The 19,244-nt window shown below is 46.5% G+C and overlaps 1 pseudogene; it reads right to left on the bottom strand.

Annotated features, from left to right (window-relative positions):
* Nucleotides 1-14,703: 14,703 nt before the first annotated feature.
* LOC112115692 lies at nucleotides 14,704-18,856 on the bottom strand (annotated as a pseudogene).
* Nucleotides 18,857-19,244: the final 388 nt, after the last annotated feature.

Here is a 19,244-nt window from a genome sequence, read left to right as displayed (position 1 = left end):
TCATTGATTTCAATGGGCTTTGGATCAGGCCTGTACAGAGTCAAAACCACAAAACTATCCCCGTTTTATCCTCTGTGCTTCCTGTTCTAGGGTTCTTTACCTCCCTGTCCCAGATGTTAAAGCCAAGCAATTTTGCTACCTTGGCTCTACTGTTACCAGCAATGTAGATCTCGATGCTGAGCTCACTAGTACAATTGGCAAAGCACTCAGGAACTTTGGTCTTTTGCAAGACAGAGCCTGGAACAATAACAAATTGTCAACTAAAGTGAAAATCTGTATTGGTGAGACATGTGCTTTATCCATTCTTCTATCTGGCTCAGAAACATGGACGACTTACGCCAAACATACCAAAAGACTAAACATTTTGTAGCCTATAGGACTAACCTCCTTGCTTGTATATATATATTTTTTTCTTATAGTTTAAGTAGTTGGTTTATTGTAATAGGTTTATAAACTTATATTAAAAGTAAGTTTGGCTGTAATGCAAGAGATCTACAGGCCATATCCTGTATGTCAAGTTAGCATATTTATATTAAGACCTTTTACTCAGAAAGCAAAATTGACCTATATCTTGTTACTTAAAAAAATGAGTACTCACGCCTATGTCTATGACCTTTTATCTAAACCAGTAAACAATGAAAAATGGCATTGGGAGGGTTTAATGTTGTACACAGAGACTTAACAAGTACACCACAAGTGCGTACATACATGTCATCCATACGCACATACATACTAATCTATGGGGTAAGTGTACCCTAACATTTTGTGGGTGAGGAATAAAATTTGGGCATAGGAGGAAGGATTTCCAGCACTTTGCCCTATAAAAGAGCTGACCCACCTCGCTAAAGTATTCTCACTTTACTCCATTTCTTACTCCGCTCTATCATTCTCACTTACATTCTATTTCTACTCTATTTCTCTATCTAGTCTATCTATCTATGATGACTGCTACTATCAGTAGGCTATACTTGTTCTTCTTAAACTTTAAGTTTCAAGGGAACTAGGCCAAGCATGGTTTCCCTGAGTTTTATTCTTTGTTTATTAGGTTTTGATTTTAAGTTTAAGTTAGTCAAGTAAACCCTAATTTAGTTTAGATAGCCTTTAGCATTAAATTCTTCTAAGCACTGCATCCCTCGCTCAAAAATTGAGAAACCTGAGCTTCAAGGCTGGTCATATCATATGTATCTTTTAAATAGCAGTAATGCAATTATAACTTTGTAACTCTGGGTATTTTACCATTTACTTACTATTATTAATTTTAATAAAAAGTCTTTAAGGCTATATCTGTCTCAGTGTGAGCTTCCTGTCATACCCCCGAGGGTCCTTTATAAATTCTGTGAAGCCTGATTCAGGACAAAAACTTTTATCTTCCGATCAAACAAATTGGCGAGCCTAAAACCCATACTATTAATATTAATGATATTAATTATTGTTAATATTAATTAAATAAATAAAAAATAAAAATAAAATTAAATAAAAATTAGATTAATACATTAAATTAATATTATTAGAACACCCTAAATCAGGCTACAGGCTGGTGAGCCAGCCAGGAGTTTCGAGGAGTGCGTGACAGGAATTTTCAGGGATTCCAGGCATCCTTAGACCCCTGAAAATCTCACCTGAGGCGTAAGTAAAGAGTTAAAGTTACAGAGAGTTTGAGAGCAAGATTGTGTGTCTTGCTAACTCACTCTTAAGAACACAGGAACCTGATTTCCTGTGGCTGCGGCTTGGCAGCAAGCCCAGTATTTCCGTTCTGTATTGTGGTTTAACTTAAAGTTTTAACTTATAAGTTTTGAATTTAATCTTGCAAGATAAAGTAATGATATTATTTAAAGTAACAGTAATGTTATTTAATGTGATACGCGCGCTTAAGGGGCTTTGTTGGAGGTTGAAGTTGTAACGAATGGTACCTATAGGATACAAAGCAGTAGCATCAGGCCCGATGACCCACACTAAGTGGTGGCGAGGGAGTTGATAAATATATGTATTAATTGCCGCCAAGAGCCGCAATAACTCAGAACTTGTATAGTTCTTCAGTCCCCGCAACTCTCCCAGGCTGCACCTCTGATCCGTCTGCCTCAGTTCCCCAGCTGTTTGGCAGGTCCCGACAGAGGGAAAAGACCTCTCGGTCAGCTATGAGCCATCGAGGGAAGAGAGGGGAACGCACTCCCATCCCTCTATCATTTACTTGGGACTTATTGAACTAGGTGTAAAACTAGTTTGGGGCAATGTCTGCTCGTAGCTTATAGTTCGCTGGGAAAGAAATTAAATTAAAAAAAATTAAAGTTACTCAGGAAAGCCCAGCAAACTTTGGATGCCAGCTTAAAATCGCTGGATGCTATAAATCAAACCAACAGAGGGTCCTGTGGCACCTTTAAGACTAACAGAAGTATTGGAGCATAAGCTTTCATGGGTGAATGCCCACTTCATCAGACGCAAGTGGGCATTCACCCACGAAAGCTTATGCTCCAATACTTCTGTTAGTCTTAAAGATGCCACAGGACCCTCTGTTGCTTTTTACAGATTCAGACTAACACGGCTACCCCTCTGATACTATAAATCAAACCGTGGTCAGCTGTTGGAAAGAATCAAAGAGTTGAAAAGTGAAAAAATGTGTTAAAGGAGACCAAAAAAATCGGTTCCCAACCCCATTGGCATGGTGAAACCAATGGAGATACAAAAATCGGCAGGGCCAATCACTAAAAGTAGGGCGAGAAAATTAGCTCAGGCTGATACAGTACCTTTAGAAGGGGAATTGGAGATTAAGTCTGAGAAGCCACAGGGAGACTCAAAAGAGGAAGTTAGCAGTGCAGAAGTTCCCAGCCGTCTGCAGATAAAAAGGGAAGTCTCAGGGTGGCACCACAGAAGTTGGAGCAAAGTGTCATCATAGAGAAAGCAACTAGTAATGTAAAGGATAAGATGAGCAGAGCAAAGGGGGAGGAAATATCCTCTCCTCTGTTAGTGTCCACCCCTGATAGTAAAGACAAAGTGCCTTTAGAAACTGTAATTGTTCAAGAACTAGAAGATGCAGTGTCACAAGTGACACAAGTAGCTAGTGCCTGTGATGTAGGAATCTCTAGGTTACACCAGAGAGAGATACAACAACCAAAGGATGCATTGGCACCATATAGATCAGGAGATCCAGCCCCTTTGGGTGGACATTTATTGGCATTTGGGCAATCATCCACATTGCCTAGGTCCCTAGAATTTTGTGAACCCTCTACACCCCCTTGGTGTATGCTGGTATCACCTGATGTACCAGATTAAGGGACCCCAGGGTTAGGCTGAGGTGTTCCTAAATTCCCTAGGTACCAGCGTTGGCAAAATAACCCTAACCCACGTAGTAACCCTGAACCTTCGAGTGGGCATGCCCCTCGACAGGGTTATGCATTTGAATCCCATGTAGGGGCCCGGGACCAGGTTCCTTTCTTTTCAGATGCGGCACAAAACAATTCACGCCTGTAGAGACCCAAGTCAAAAATAAGGACTCAGTTGTAATGATGTTTAAGCAGATGCTTAAGGCTCAGTGATGGGATATCCGGAAACTCCAGGCCCACATGAATGAGCTGATGATGGAAGGCAACCTCAAACCGTCCAATGGCCTCCGTTAACTCATTTCCTTCTCTCCGGTGGACAGCCTCTGGAGAGATAGAAGGAGATCCCAAAGGTTATTTGTCTGCATACTCTACAAATTACTCAGCAATCAGCCCCGCGCGTAGTCATAGCCCCTTTAGGCAGGGATGCAAGTGGGAGACCCACAATATCTGCACTGGTAGGGAGCCGCCACAAGAATTTTATTATAGATACTGGGACAGCAATTAGTATTATCCATGTTAAGGATCCCAGATCCTCAAAACACTTGCAACTAATCAGGTTGTTATCACACTTTCTATACCCATTGAAGTACAGATAGGTCACCTAAAAAGGTTTATATCTTTGCATTAATGAAATTAGCAAACCGAAGGAATTGCCTATAAAACTAATTTCCTATACAAACAGGGATGTGTGCTTAATTTGGGTAACCAATTATTGTGTCTTACGGTAGAACAGACAAAGGATAACTCATCAGTAATCATACCTAAGTGTGGCGTGGTATCTCCAGTGGAGGACTCCGAACCTGAGGGGTATGATTTAAACAAAATGTGGCTAATCGTGCAGACCAACCTGAGTTACAGGCATTACTTCGGAAGCATGCGGATGCCTTTGCTAAACACAACCATAATTGTGAATGTATGGTAGTCCCTATTGTTGTAGAAAAAGGAAATATATTAGCCCAAAGACAATATCCTTACCCAGACCAGGCAAACCCATACATAGAAAAGACTATCAAGTCTTTATTGACACAGGGAGTACTATGGAAATGTACTTCCACTGCCAATTCCCCTATTTGGCCTATGAAGAAACCAGATGGTTCTTGGCGTCTCAGAATAAATTATAGATTCCTGAATCAGGTCACACCCACTTGTGCCCCTACAGTGGCCAAGATGCCAAATCTAATCAAGTTCTTTAATCCGGAGGCTGTGTGGTTTACTATCCTTGACAACAGTAACAGCTTTTGGACATTATCATTGGCCCACATTTTACAGTACCATTTTGCATTTAGTTTCCAGGGAGTCCAATATTCCTGGACACATTTACCCCCGGGGTATAAAAGTCTCCAGCTTTACTGTATGCAAATAAGGTGGGTACTGTCACAGTTTTTCAAACCAACTGTTCTATTTCAATATGTAAATAACCTGTGTTTAGCAACACAGACTAAAAAGGAGCATCTAAAAAAGCTTAATGACCTCCTACAAGTCCTAAAGAAAGCAGGGCTAAAGTGCAATCCGGCCAAGGCACAGCTAATGGCCAATCGTGTCTCTTTCTTGGGCCTCACCCTGACAAAATAGGGTAAAACCTCAGTGCAACAAAAAGTAGATGCAATTCAAACATTGCCTTTATCACAGGACCCTTTAAAATCCTTTTTTGGGTTTAACTGGGTACCACAGGGATTTCATTCCCAATTTTGCTTCCAATGCATCTCCCTTGTACCAGCTATTAAAAAAAGGTGTCCAATGGAAATGGACTAAGCAACACACAGAAGCAGTATCCCAGCTAGAACAGGCCATTGTCAAGACTCCGATGTTGATCACTCCATATCCTGAGATACCCTCTCATCTGAAGGTAGTGGTGAGTGTTAATGCGTTAGTGGCTGTGGCTTCAAAAGAAAGGCATGGAAAAATCAAACCTGTGGCCTATGCCTTACGTTTAATGTCATCAATTGAACTTAAGTATGACAATTGTGAAAAGTACCTATTGGCAACCAGTTGGGCCATACAACACTTTTCTTTTCTAAATTGGCCTCAGCCCAATCATATTACGCTCATTGCACACTCCTCTTCAGTTCTTACTGTCCAATAGGGTAAAAGATGGGCAAGTCTTAAATGCTCACCTAGCCCAATGGGCATTATTGCTGCAAAAAAAGATATATATATTGCAGTAAAACCTATTAGGACACTATCTTTGTTACCAACTACCCTACTGTATCAAGGGAAGCCACAGGTGTGTCCCGATCTTAATCAATTGGATCTAAGGGGGGAGGAAAAACAAAAGCTTTTCCAACCATTGATCCAGGAAACAAATTCTGTTAATAGGTATCATTTCTTGTTGACGGTTCTAGTTATTACCATCAAGATAAACCTCATACCGAATTATAAAGAAATGCAGAAATCGGATAAAAACATAGTGAAAATAACCCTAGAGCTTTCCAAAACAAAAAGAGAAGGATCGCTAAAAATAAATCCTTTGTACAAAAGAAATGCACTTTGGCTTTGCAGAAGAGGTAACCAATACCTATTAGTCGTTATCGATCCTTTTTCAAAGTGGGTAGAGGCATTTCCTCTTAAAGCTAATACTGCAAAAGCCATCGCCAAGGTCCTAGTAGAGCAAGTCTTCTCTCTATGGGGGATCCCTGCAAAGGTAAAATCAGACCAGGAATCACATTTCACTGGAGCTGCCGCACGGCTCCCCGGGCCAGGGGGGTGGGAAGCTGCCGCGGGGGGAGGGTGCCTCAGGGCGGGGGGGGAGCTGCCGCAGGGCTCTCCACCCCAGCTCACCTCTGCTACGCCCCCTCCCTGAGCACGCCGTCACTGCTCCACTTCTCCCGCCTCCCAGGCTTGTGGTGTCAATCAGCTGTTTGGCGCCGCAAGCCTGGGAAGGGAGGAGAATTAGAGCAGGGCCGGCATGCTCGGGGAGGTGGCGGAGCAGAGGTGAGCTGGGGTGGGGAGCTGCCGCACGGCTCCCCAGACCGGGGGGGGGGGGGCGGGCGCGGGGGGGGGCGCCTCAAGGCGGGGTGGGGGCGGGGAGCTGCCGCAGGGCGGGGGGGGGAGGTGCAAGGTGAAAGTTTCGCCTAGGGCACAAAACTTCCTTACACTGGCCCTGGGTGTCTCTATACCCCCCTCCAAGCAGGGTGGGAGGTGAACCCTGAAGGTGCACCTCTGAACTCTGGGTCTGCACTGACCAAGAACAGCAACTGTGAGTGGGGTGCAGAGAAGGGTCGGGCATGTGATGCTGGGAGAAAGGTCCCACCCCCTAGACCCTGCGTGTGTGTGTGTGTGTGTGTGTGTGTGTGTGTGTGTGCGCGCGCGCTTTGCCGCTCCGGCCGCCCCGCAGGGAGCCCAGGGTGCAGATAGAGCTCAGGCAGTGCCAGGGCTCTGGCAGAGGGGCAGGGACTCACCTTGGCCTGGGTGATACCTGCCTTGTGTCCCTCAGGCTGAGAAAGTGGTATGGTCTGGGCAGCTGTGTGGCCTGGTGTCCCCGCTCCCCCACCCCAGTGCCTGCACCTGGAGCTGGATTCATCACCACCCCCCTGCACCCCACCCTCTGCCCCAGCCAGCCCACCTCCTGCAACACAAACCTCTCATCCCCATCCCCACCCCAGAGTCCGCACTCCAAACCGGATTCCTCACCCCCCTGCACCCCAATCCTCTGCCCCAGCCCTGAGCCCCTCATTCTCAGCCCTATCCCAGAGCCCACACCCCCAGCTGGGGTCCTCACCTCACTCTCAAAGGACTAAACAGGACTATTTTACCAGAGCAGGTTGGAAACAAACTCAACAAAATATTTTCTCATTGGAATTTGACAACCATAAGGAAGGCTCAATCAATAACCAGGCAGTGCCTAGAATCAGGGTAGCGCAGGGCATTAGAGGCACTAACTCCTCCCTCCCCTCCAGGGCCATGTGCTGCTCCCACACTAACAGGGAGAACCGGCTCCCCGGGCACAGAAAGAGCAGTGCTGACCCCTGCTGCTCAAAGGGTGAACTGTCCAACTCAGCACTATTTCAGTGGCACTGGCTGCGTGCACAAGGCTAACTTGACAAGGGAGGCGCGACCTTCTCGTTACAAGTACTAGGACTCCTGGGTCCGCCCCTGCAGTGAAGTCACGGAGCAGGCTACAGCGGGAGCTCATGCTTCCAGGATGAGCGTGACGTGCTACCCAGCTTCCAAGGGGCAGTGCTGGCTAAGAGTCCCCCCAGCCCAGCCCCCGCCTTCTCCCTGCCCAGGCCTCAGACATAAGACATGAATTTCTGATCAGCAAAACGCTCTTCAGCTTCTGTTGAGCTTCTGGATTCTGCTCTGGGTCAGCGAGGGCCTAGACGGTGCCACTGGCTCCCAGTATCCCTGTGACCCCTCAATACCCCCAGCCCTGAGTCACCCCGTGCTCCCCAGCCATTGCCCCTGGTCCTCGCAACCTCCCGCCGCTGAGCAGGATGAGGGGGTGGGACCTTTGATTTCTCCAGTTAAAAATATCCTCTTCTGAGCAAATTTGATATGAAATTGACTGAGAGATATAGACACGGGACCCCACAAATTGCGCTGTTACAGATTCATCTGGCCGAAACACAGATTAAACTATCTACTGTATTCATGAAAATACTTTGACTTAGTTCATTTCTTAGAAGTCTTTTACTGAAGTCATCAAAAGTTGGTACAGAAATAGTAGTATGACAGGAATACAAGTAATTATATAACAGGCACCAATTTATAGCTCTGCCATTGTAAGACAAATCCCACCTGGACTAGAACTATGAGCTTCCATTTCGATCTACTCATCGGTAACGTGTAATCAAAGCTTGCCCAAGCAGGTACCAGTGACACTCCCTCCAGGTTCCTGGTTTCCCTTTGGAAACTCCCACCTGTTCATGCTCTCTGTATGTGTGTATATATATCTCCTCAATATATGTTTCACTCTATATGCATCCGAAGAAGTGGGTTGTAGCCCACGAAAGCTTATGCTCTAATAAATTTGTTAGTCTCTAAGGTGCCACAAGTACTCCTGTTCTTCTTGTTTAGAGGGTCTGCTGGGGAGTTGGGTCTTTGGGAGCAGATTTTTCTGGCCTGGGAAAGGGAGCCAGGCATTGGAATTTGGATCCCAGGGGAGAGCCAGTGACATGGGGACTAGGGCGTGGCAGTGTCTTGCTAAGGGAAAGCAGGGATGGGGTCAGGAATGGGGAGTAACAGGTCTGGGGCGTTTACTGGGAAGGATGGGACTTCCACTGAACACATGGAAATGCTGTCACTCCCCTGGCCTTTGCCTGTAAAGGGGAGGGTGGGGGCCGGTGCTCTCCCTCCCTTGGTGTAGCTTAGGATTTGGGTTGGTGGGGTGACTGCTGAGCTGATGGTGATGCTGGACTGCTGGCTTGATGGGGTGATGGGATGGGTATGAAATGTAGGGGTGTGATGTGTGTACTGAATGTGTGGGTGGAAAATGAATTTAAACACGTCATATTTCTACTAACAACAAAGGGCCGGGTGATGCTTCTTCGTTTGAAATGGCTCTTCCACGGTAGCTTGACATTGCCAAAAAATATCTGAGCTTTGACACATTTGGGGGGATACAGCCACATTCTCAGTGGTTCATGTTTTCTTTTTTAAGGACTGGATCCCCTTTTTGAATGCAAGTCCAAATAAATGCCTGATTCTCAAGGAGAGAACACAGCCTTTCCACGGTAAAACCCCACATTTGTGTCCATTTCCAAACCTCAGACTGATTTTTTACACATTTTACACATTTCCTCTCTCTGTCTCAGCCATCTTGCTGTAGCACCTGTAATGGAGTTGCTCTCCAAAGACTCCATTGGCTGTATCTTCGCCTGGACTTTCTAGTAGTGTTGAAGGCTCTGCAAAATACTTAATACAGTTCCAGACTGTGTTACTTTTTCAGACATCTTCTCTAGGGCTGATGGAAGGATGATGTGGATTTTTCCAGTCCCTGCCCCTAGAAATTCTATGATATATCACTAAAATGTGGATACATTTTCATTCTGTTACAGGATTTTCTTCTCCCTAATGTAGTCTTGTCTCAGCACAGAAGCACAATGTAGGCCTTACTGGAGCCCTAGGCTTAGCTAACAGTGTGAACCAAAGGCTGTGAACCAGAGTAGGCCTGGCTTTGACAATATAGCAACGCACAAGGTACTGGCTAACACCAATAAGTACGTTCCTGACCAGAGATGATGGTACAGGACTCCCAGGGTTCTCAAGTATTGGTGTGAACACATTCCTAGGAGATGGTGCAGGAACACACCGGATTGGAATGTTTTGGTGGATGTAGCAGGTACCAGGATAATGCTGGTGCAGGGAGGGACACACCGGTCCTGAGTAAGATAAGGATGGGATGACAGGATAATGGATGGGGATGTTTTGGTGGAACTAGCAGGTACCAGGATAAGGCTGGTAACCAACCACGTCTGGAGTGCAATACATAACTTGTCTATATTCATGTATAAAAGGAGAAGCCATAGGAGGGGCACCTTTGTCCAGCTGAGGGGCGGTGTCCCAGTGCACTGACTGAGCTGGTCCATTGTCACAGGCATACATATGTTAGTGTCCCTGCAGCTCCTATGGGGCGCTAGGACTGTGCTTTGTCGACAGTAAACCTGGCCGAGCACTTTCGCCACCGAACCGAGCCTCTGGTCTTTCCTTATGAGTAACATTGAGGTCTGCTGAATCAGCAAGCTGTGCTCTCTGCTCCTGCACCTAACACTGGAGCTCCAAGAATCATAGAATTTTAGGACTGGAAGGGTCCTTGAGAGGTCATCTAGTCCAGTCCTCTGCACTCATGGCAGGGCTGAGTAGTATCTAGACCATCCCCGACTGGTGTTTGTTTAACCTTTTCTTAAAAATCTCCAATGATGGAGATTCCACAACCTCCCTAGGCAATTTCTTTCAGTGCCTAACCACCCTGACAGTTAGGACGTTTTCCTAATGTTCAACCTAAACTGCCGTTTCTGCAATTTAAACCCATTGCTTCTTGTCCTGTCCTCAGAGGTTAAGAAGAACAATTTTTCCTCTCCTCCTTTAACAACCTTTTATGTACTTGAAAACTGTTATCATGTCCCCTCTCAGTCTTCTCTTCTCCAGACTAAACAAACCCAATTTTTTCAATCTTCCCACCTAGGTCATGTTTTCTAGACCTTTAATAATTTTTATTGCTCTTCTCTGGACTTTCTCAAATTTGTCCACATCTTTCCTGAAATGTAGCATCCAAACCAGGACACAATACTCCAGTTGAAGCTTTATCAGTGCAGAGTAGATAGGAAGAATTACTTCTCGTGTGTTGCTTTCAACACTCCTGCTACTACATAAGAACATAAAAACGGCCATACTGGGTCAGACCAAAGGTGCATGTAGCCCAGTATCCTGTCTTCTGACAGTGGCCAGTGCCAAGTGCCCCAGAGGGAATAACCAGAAAAGGTAACCATCAATCAATCCATCCCTTTGCCCGTTCCCAGGATCCCAGGATGGTGTTTGCTTTTATTGCAACAGCATTACACTATTGATTCATATTTAGCTTGTGATCCACTGTGACCCCCAGATCCCTTTACGCAGTACTCCTTCCTAGGCAGTCATTTCCCATTTTATATGTGTGCAACTGATTGTTCCTTCCTAAGGGGAGTACATTGCATTCATCCCTATTGAACTTCATCCTATTTACTTCAGACCATTTCTCCAGTTTGTCCAGATCATTTTGAATTTTAATCCTATTCTCCAAAGCACTTGCAACCCACCCACCCACCCACCCCACCTTGATATTGTCCGCAAACTTTATAGGTGTACTCTCTACGCCATTATCTAAATCACTTATGAAGATATTGAACAGAACCAGACACAGAACTGATCCCTGTGGGACCCCACTGGTTATGGCCTTCCAGGTTGACTGTGAACCACTGATAATTACTCTCTGGGAATGCTTTTCCAACCAGTTATGCCCCCACCTTATAGTAGCTCCATCTAGGTTGTATTTCCCTAGTTTGTTTATGAGAAGGTCATGTGCGACAGTATCAAAAGCTTTACTAAAGTCAAGATATACCACGTCTACCGCCTCCCCCTATCCACAAGGCTTGTTACCCTTTCAAAAAAATAGATTAGGTTCATTTGACACAATTTGTTCTTGACAAATCCATGCTGACTGTTACTTATTACATTGTTATCTTCTAAGTGTTTGCAAATTGATTGCTTAATTAGTTGCTCCATTATCTTTCCAGTTAAGATGACTGGTCTGTAATTCCCTGGGTTGTCCTTATTCCCCTTTTTATAGATGGGCAGTATATTTGCCCTTTTCCAGTCCTCTGGAATCTCTTCCATCTTCCATTACTTTTTGAAAATAATGCTAGTGGCTCAGATATCTCCTCAGTCGGCTCCTTGAGTATTCTAGGACGCATTTCATCAGGCCCTGGTGACTTGGAGACATCTAGCTTGTCTAAGTAATTTTTAACTTGTTCTTTCCCTATTTTAGCCTCTGATCCTACTTCTTTTTCACTTGTATTCACTATGTTAGACGTTCAATTGTTACTCACCTTTTTGGTGAAAACTGAAACAAAAAAGTCATTTAGCATTTCTTCCATTTCCACATTTTCTGTTATTATTCACCCCACTCATTGAGTAACGGGCCTACCCTGTCATTGGTCTTTCCCTGGATTCTAATATATTTGTAAACGGTTTTCTTTTTACCCTTTATGTCTCTAGCCAGTTTAATCTTGTTTTGTGCCTTGGCCTTTATTTTGTCCCTACCTACCTGAACAGCAACACTGAGCAGCTGGAATAGCTTAGCAGCCTGGACAGTGTTACCATAGCAACGACATTCAACAGCACTTAACACATAATACTACAGATGTTTTTTCTATATTTTATTTATTTAAGGTGATACCTTGTAAATGTATTGAATAGAACCTTATGTGAGGGGGCTGCTGGTCCCTCACTGAAACTCAGAGGGAGGGTAGTAGTATATACCTTCATAGTATTCATCACCATGTATTTTTGACAGGTTTCCACGACACATTTTAGGCATCTGTCCTAAAGTTCTGGGCCTTTATTACCAAGCGATGTCAGAGCTAAAGTCTCTTAAATGTTTAAAAGTAACGGACCCCAGCTGAGTGTCTGTGTCACTGCCTTGTGAGCAGCAGCACTGCCATCTAAAATGGTCACCACTGGACTCAGACGCTAGCTCCTCCAGGAGGTCTGTGGCTAACACTGCCTTGTCACCCCACTCTGATAGTTTTCATTTCCACTGAATTGAGAAGGATGTGGCTACTAGGGGGTGGGGGCTACTGGCTTCACACCTCACTGAAGATGAGAGGGGTGGGCAGGAACTGAGTTCACACCTTTTCTGCTGCTATTGGGTTTAAGGTGACTTGTAAAGGGGGAAACAAACTGTGTTTGTATTTTGTTTGTCTTTCACTTCTTTAAGATAGACAAAGGGGACCTGAATCTTTTAAAATTCTGGTTGGTTCTTTTTGTACTTCAGAAATGTGGAGAATATCAAGCCTTTTTGTTGTTGTTGTTGCTGCTAGAGAACTCCTTGGAGGAGGGGAGAACTAGAGTGGGAGTATTTTCATCCCTCAGTGAAAGGGCATCAGGATTTTCACACACAGAGTTTTTGTCCCAAGTGTCTGTCAGACATTTGAGTTAAATAGGTGTAGAAAAATCAGGCCTTTGGGCTTTTGTATTAAGTCCCCCAATGACTTCAGATGGAGTTGGGGGCACCTAGCTCAAAGATTAGGTTAAAGGAGTTTTAAACCATCTCTATCAGATTTCACTTCCTTGGTTCTTGTGTTGTCAGAAATCTCCCAGTTCTCCTGTGGCCAAAACCTGAATTTCCAATGTAAAACTAAAGCAGGAAAAACCTTTGCCAATGAGGGGGTGAAGGATAACCACCCCCCCCCCTTCTTTCTCCATGACAAAGGGTTTGTTCTGCTGCTTATTATCCTTTTGAGAGTCACCTTCAAAGTTTATTCGGGATGAGTTTTTTTCTCCCTTCCACATTCCAAATTTGATCAATGTTTTCATAAATACAATCCATCAAACTACCGGATTTAATCTCGCAGACAAAGGTGCGACGAGACCCACTGACTGGAAGCTGAAGTTAGCAAAGGTCAAACAGAAAAGAAGACACATTTTAACAGGGAGGGCAATTAACCTTTGGAACAGTTTGCCACAGGCCATGGTGGATTCTCCATTTAAATGGAGCCTGGATGTTTCTCTAAAAGAAATGCTGTAGCTCAAAGAGAGGTGATTGGCCTCAATGCAGGAATCACTGGATAAGACTCTTTATGTAGTGTCACAGGTCAGAGTCTGATCATAATGCTCCCTTCTGGCCTTCAAATCTGTGAGGTGTGAGCTAGAGCAGCAGATGGAGAAGAGACAGAGCCTCCATGAAAGCCACTAGGGACTTCACTATTACCTCACTTTTATGAGGGATGCGCTCACATACTACAGTGATGAGCAGCGGGAGGAGACCTTACGATCGATAGAATCTGGCCCTGTCATTCTGAGTGGGCTCTGTTGCATTGATAACAAATTGCATTGATACATGTTGTGATACTTGGGCTTAGAAATTTACCTAGACCGTGAGCTCAACTGCGAGAAAGGTCAAGAGACATAAGAACAACTGAGAGCAACAAATGTTAATGGGAAAAGGTGCCAAAGGGACACACGCCGAATTAGTCCAAACAAAAAGGTCTCCTGATGTAATTCAAGGGCCATGTGAAGCTCATGCCTGGTAAACAAGAAAAGCGTGGGACTGGACGTGGATGAACCAGAATCGGTGTGTTGTAAATTAGGCTTAGTTCACGGACCAAACAATGATGGATGGGCTATTCCACCCACCAGTTCCCTTTTGGGGCCCGCACCAAAAGACAGTGGGGGGGAAGGCTGGCTACCGACATAGCAGCCTAGTTAGAACTTGTGACAAAATGGGGTGTCGGGACTCTCTACTTCTCGTTAATTATAGCAAATTTATTAAATAAGTGGCATCAAACATCAGCTCAGCACAGCAAAACCAGTCCAGCAGCTGCTCATGTCTGCAACCCAGATGACATAAAGCCGGGGTTCAGAGTTAACTATAACATGAGATGGACGCACAGTAAATACTGCAAAGCAGGAGGCTTTGGCTGTAAATGCAGCAAGCAAATCCAGTGGAAGGTTTCCCATGCCCTCTAGTGGTGATCTGTTGACAAATCACTGGCAGGCTGCAAGTTCCCAAGCTGGGGAAGGTCAGTTTACTACCCATCAAGCCCTGGCTGTTTAATAGCATATTGGAACACAAGTGGGCTGCACAAGGGACCGAAAAGGAGCAAAGCAAACATTTCACATGGTTTCTGCTTCGGCACGCCCAGCCCGAAGTGCTCCGGATGTCAGATTCTGCGTGAAATCTTTCAGAGCGCTAGGCCCACCCTCGCCCTTTCTTTCCTGGAACACAAAGAGAAGGCCTGTGTTAATTGCAGTCTGACTCAGCCTGCTTAGCGACCTCATTTGGAAACCCCCTGGGACAGAACGCCCCAGAAATGGCAGCTCCCCTGCCAGCCGGCCGGGTTGCATTCACAGTAAAATGGTCACTGGGGTTCACTCGGTAGGTAAGAGCTAGAACAAGCCGGGCGCTGGAGAGCAACGCGCTAAAGATACCGGGAGCACCCACGTCTCTTTGCAGGGGTATAAGGAACAGCCCACCCGCTGAGGAAGGGTTAGTGTTTGTGGTGAAGGCATGAGGCTGGGAGTCACCATCTCTGCTATTGATTAGCGACCTGCAGTTCCCCCACCTGTGCAATGGGGGTTCTGCCTACATCCCCGGGGTGCTGCCGGGATGCGCTGAACCCTTGCAAGGAAGGTGTGGTAGGAGGGCAGTGGATTATGACTGCCGTGTATATGAGGAGAACCGCAATGCTCTTTGGGAGAGCAGAAAAAGCCACGCGGAGGGGTTCCCATCTAACCCTGTCGGAGAGATGTCACCGCGTGCTGCAGCATCGACACACTCCATTAGCCCAGCTGAGGAACAGAAAAATGGGCATGTGGCTAAGACCATGGGCGGGTGCTCAGGAGATCTGGGTTTAATCCCTGGCCCTGCACCGAACTCCCTGGGAGATCATGGCTAGGTCACTTCATCTAGCCGGTGCTTCCATTTCCCATTGGTAAAATAGGAGCAAGGATCCTTCCTTTCTCCCACCTCTTTTCTGTTTTGTCCATTTAGACTGTGAGCTCTTCAGGGCAAGGCTGTGTGTTTGTACAGCACAACCGGCCCCTGATCTCACTCTATGCTCTACTAGAATACGGATCATAATTTTCTTCTTCTTGCCCGGGCAGTAACAAATCTCTTCCCAGCCTGGCTCCTGGAGTTAGAAAGGCCCCTTCATGAATTGCCCAATCAATTCTAAAACATGTCCAGCCTCTCTCCCGGCCTGCCTAGCACCAGAATGGGAGACGGCTTAGTGACAGCTGAGGGACATTCATCACCCCCCACACTTGTTCTTCTCTCCCCTGCCCCCTCCCTGCCCTCAGAAACCCCACCCGCCCAGCAGATGTGGGGTGGGAGCAGTTGACACAGCAGCGTCTTATGCTGCCTTTACACCAGCAAGAGAAATTCTCTGCTGGCCACCACCAGCCAGGACGCAGCCCTTTTGCACCACCTGAGATTGTCCCATAATGACCTGACTCCAGGAGCAGGGGCTTTAAGAAGAAACCCAACTAGCATAAGACTTGTGATAAAAATAACCCAAGAGATGAAACCACTGAAGTGACAACCCAGGGTGGGGAGAATTGGACCCAAAATCTCCTACTGACCTTCTATGTAGACGCAGTTGTAACGGCTGAAGGTCCGGTTTGTGCTGTGGAGGACAAATAAGTTGCTGTTGTTGTCCTGGGTGAAGTTGCACACCCTAAATTTCTCATAGACTGGAATCAGCACTTCTTCCTCCTCTGGGATATAAGAGAAGTCTGCGATGGGGACCCCGAAGCATGTCCGGATGGTGAAGAATGTGTCTGAGCCAAATCCGTGCGCTACGTTCCAGTCTAAAGATGAAGAGGCAAACGTCCCAAATCGGACCATGCCACCTCTCTTACCGGGTTGGTAGCGGAGAGAACAGACTCCCCGGTACACCTCCGTCTCGTACATCTCAGCACAGTCTCTCTTCAGGAGCTGCAATGCTCTGGTCAAGTAAAAATGAAGGGCTTTGAATGGGAAACGTTTGAGATAATAAGCTCGGGATTTACCAGCCTCTCTCACAGCTTTGTTGAACTCCTGGTACAAAGGTTTCTTACCTCCTCTGGTATAGGCCAGGATTGCTATTCCATTCTCATCCTTAAACCCTCTAGGCAGAGAGAGGTTTTTCTTATTATTATTCCATTTTTTTTCCGCAGCTTCCCATGTTTTGCTAAACACCTTGTGCGTTAACTTCTCTTGCCGCAGCAGTTTAGACTTGATTATATTTTCCATGTCCTCTGTGCAGCCGATATACTGGTCATCAAAAGCATCGCATGCCAGGTCTAGCACCGGCTGGCAATTCACCTGGAACAACACAGCATATCAAACACAAGGGGTGGATGGCTGCTGGGCTCCCATCATGGCTAGCACTAGTGGAACTGGGCTGGGCCAGCCACCATGGGACATTTTTTCTGTATTTCCCTGGTATAAACAAGGCTTGAGAGAGAGAGAGAGAGAGCCCCTTACCAAACAAACTCATAAGTAGGATCCTACCAACTTCACAACCATGAAAAACGCGTCACGGACTGTGAAATCTGGTCTCCCCCTGTGAAATCTGATCTTTTCTGTGCTTTTATTCTATGCCATACAGATTTCACAGGGGAGACTAGTATTTCTCAAATTGGGGGTTCTGACCTAAAAGGGAGTTGCAGGGGTCACAAGGTTATTTTAAGGAGGTCGCAGTATTGCCACCCTTACTTCTGTGCTGCCTTCAGACTGGGCGGCCAGAGAGCGGCGGCTGTTAGCCGGGCACCCAGCTCTGAAGGCAGCACCCCGCCAGCAACAGTGCAGAAGTAAGGGTGGCAATACCATACCAGGCCACCCTTACATCTGTGCTGCTGCCTTCAGAGCTGGGTGGCTGGAGAGTGGCGGCTGCTGACCAACAGCCCAGCTCTGCAGACAGCAGTGCAGAAGTAAGGGTGGCAATACCATACAATGCCACCCTTACTTCTGCGCTGCTGCTGGTGGCAGCGTTGCCTCCAGAGCTGGGCTCGCGGCCAGCAGCCACCACTCTCCGGCTGCCCAGCTCTGAAGGCAGCACCGCTGCCAGCAGCAGCACAGAAGTAAGGGTAGCAGTACCGCCACCCCCCCTATAATAACCTTGCAAACCCCCCCACAACTCCTTTATGGGTCAGGACCCCGACAATTACAACACCATGACATTTCAGATTTAAATAGCTGATATCATGAAATTTACGATTTTTAAAATTCTAGGACCGTGAAATTGACCAAAATGGACTGTGAATTTGGTAGGGCCCTACTCATTAGCCTTGTTTATACTTGGGAAATTCTGAAAAAACAAGGCTAGAGAGAGCGTGTGTCCCCCTTAACCTCCCCACCCCCGCCACACACATAGTATTGTTGTTAAGAGATTCAGTAGTCGCAGCAGTATACAAAGTGCATGAAATCCGGGCACAAAGAAGAGCTTAAATTCTCAGAGACTTTCCTGGATCCCCCCATGCCCTATCCCCATTTGGGACTCCAGGCTTCAGCTGCGGGGTGGGGGGTCTCGGGGCCCTAGAGGGGGGCGCCAGGACTCAAGGCTTAAGCCGTGTGGTGGTGGGGCACTGGGACTTTAGCCCCACAGTGTGTGTGGGGGGGGGTCACCGGGGTTTGAGGCTTCAGCCCTGTGGTGGTGGTGGGGTGCTGGGACTTTAGCCCCACAGGGGTGGGGGACACTCAGCATTTCAGCTCCATGGGGCATGCCGAGGCTCCTACGGGGTTGAAAATATTGACCAGAGCTCCAGCCCGGACAGCTCCAGCTAAATTTAAGCCCTGGTACAAAGCATTTCCCAGGTGAGGGCATCTGCTCTGCAGTGAGCTTCCAGAGGAGGCTAGACTAATCCAGGCCTGACCACCGTTAGGAAACCCAGACATACCTTCCTCTTGGACAGAACTTCTCCACCAAACCCAGGACAACCGTCATAGCGTCAGCCAACCCCTTCTACCTCCTCCAGTGCTCCCCCCACAAATAAACCAAGAGAAAACCCTGCTCCCACCAGAGATTTCTATAACCCCAGAAGAGAGAGGAGCCAGAGACTCCAGGAAGTCCCCCAAGGGACCTCACCATTGCCAAGTTCTTTTAGATGGAAAGTTGTCAGGTACTAGGGTCAGCACAAAGCTCTAAGATACATAACTAGACAGCATTGGGTCTTACCAACCTTACAGCATAGATTGAGTTACCTGAGGGGTGTCCATCAATGTGTGAGCGCAAAGGTAAGTCACGGTGATCAGCAGAAATGTCATCTTCACCTGGGGGACAGGAAGAAAATTCCACAAGAATCTCAACATCAATAGAGAAATGCCTGCCCTGGCTCCCTTGTTCCAAGGTGATTGGGGTCATCTATGGAGACTCCCCTGAGCCACCACAGGATAGGGATGGGTATCCAGAGAGCAGGAACCCTTGTAAACAAGCAAAGACCTTTACAGGCTGGGGCAAGAGTTGGGCAAAAACTTTCCTTTGTTTCTTTTTGAAGTTAAAATACAGACATGTTTCATTTCCTTAGGACTAAATTTTCAGAAGTCACGAGCGATTTTTAGCAGTGTAACTTGAGACACCTTCAGAGCACTCCCCCCCCTCCCCAAAGATCTGACCCCTTTCAGTTCTTTTCAGTCGGGTCTCCAAAAATCGTGGCCCCCAAATCACGAGCCGCTCTTAAAACCCTAGGTCTGAGTGAAGAGACAAGGTTGACCTGTCGCCATGCTTCCCCCCAGGGGGCTTACCCCAGGGA

Source organism: Terrapene carolina, unplaced genomic scaffold, assembly GCF_002925995.2.
Source record: "Terrapene carolina triunguis isolate 2854851 unplaced genomic scaffold, T_m_triunguis-2.0 Scaffold34694, whole genome shotgun sequence".
In the NCBI taxonomy this organism is placed as follows: Eukaryota; Metazoa; Chordata; order Testudines; family Emydidae; genus Terrapene; species Terrapene triunguis.
The sequence above is the reverse complement of the archived record's forward strand: the minus strand, read 5'-3'. Positions and strand labels throughout refer to the sequence as shown.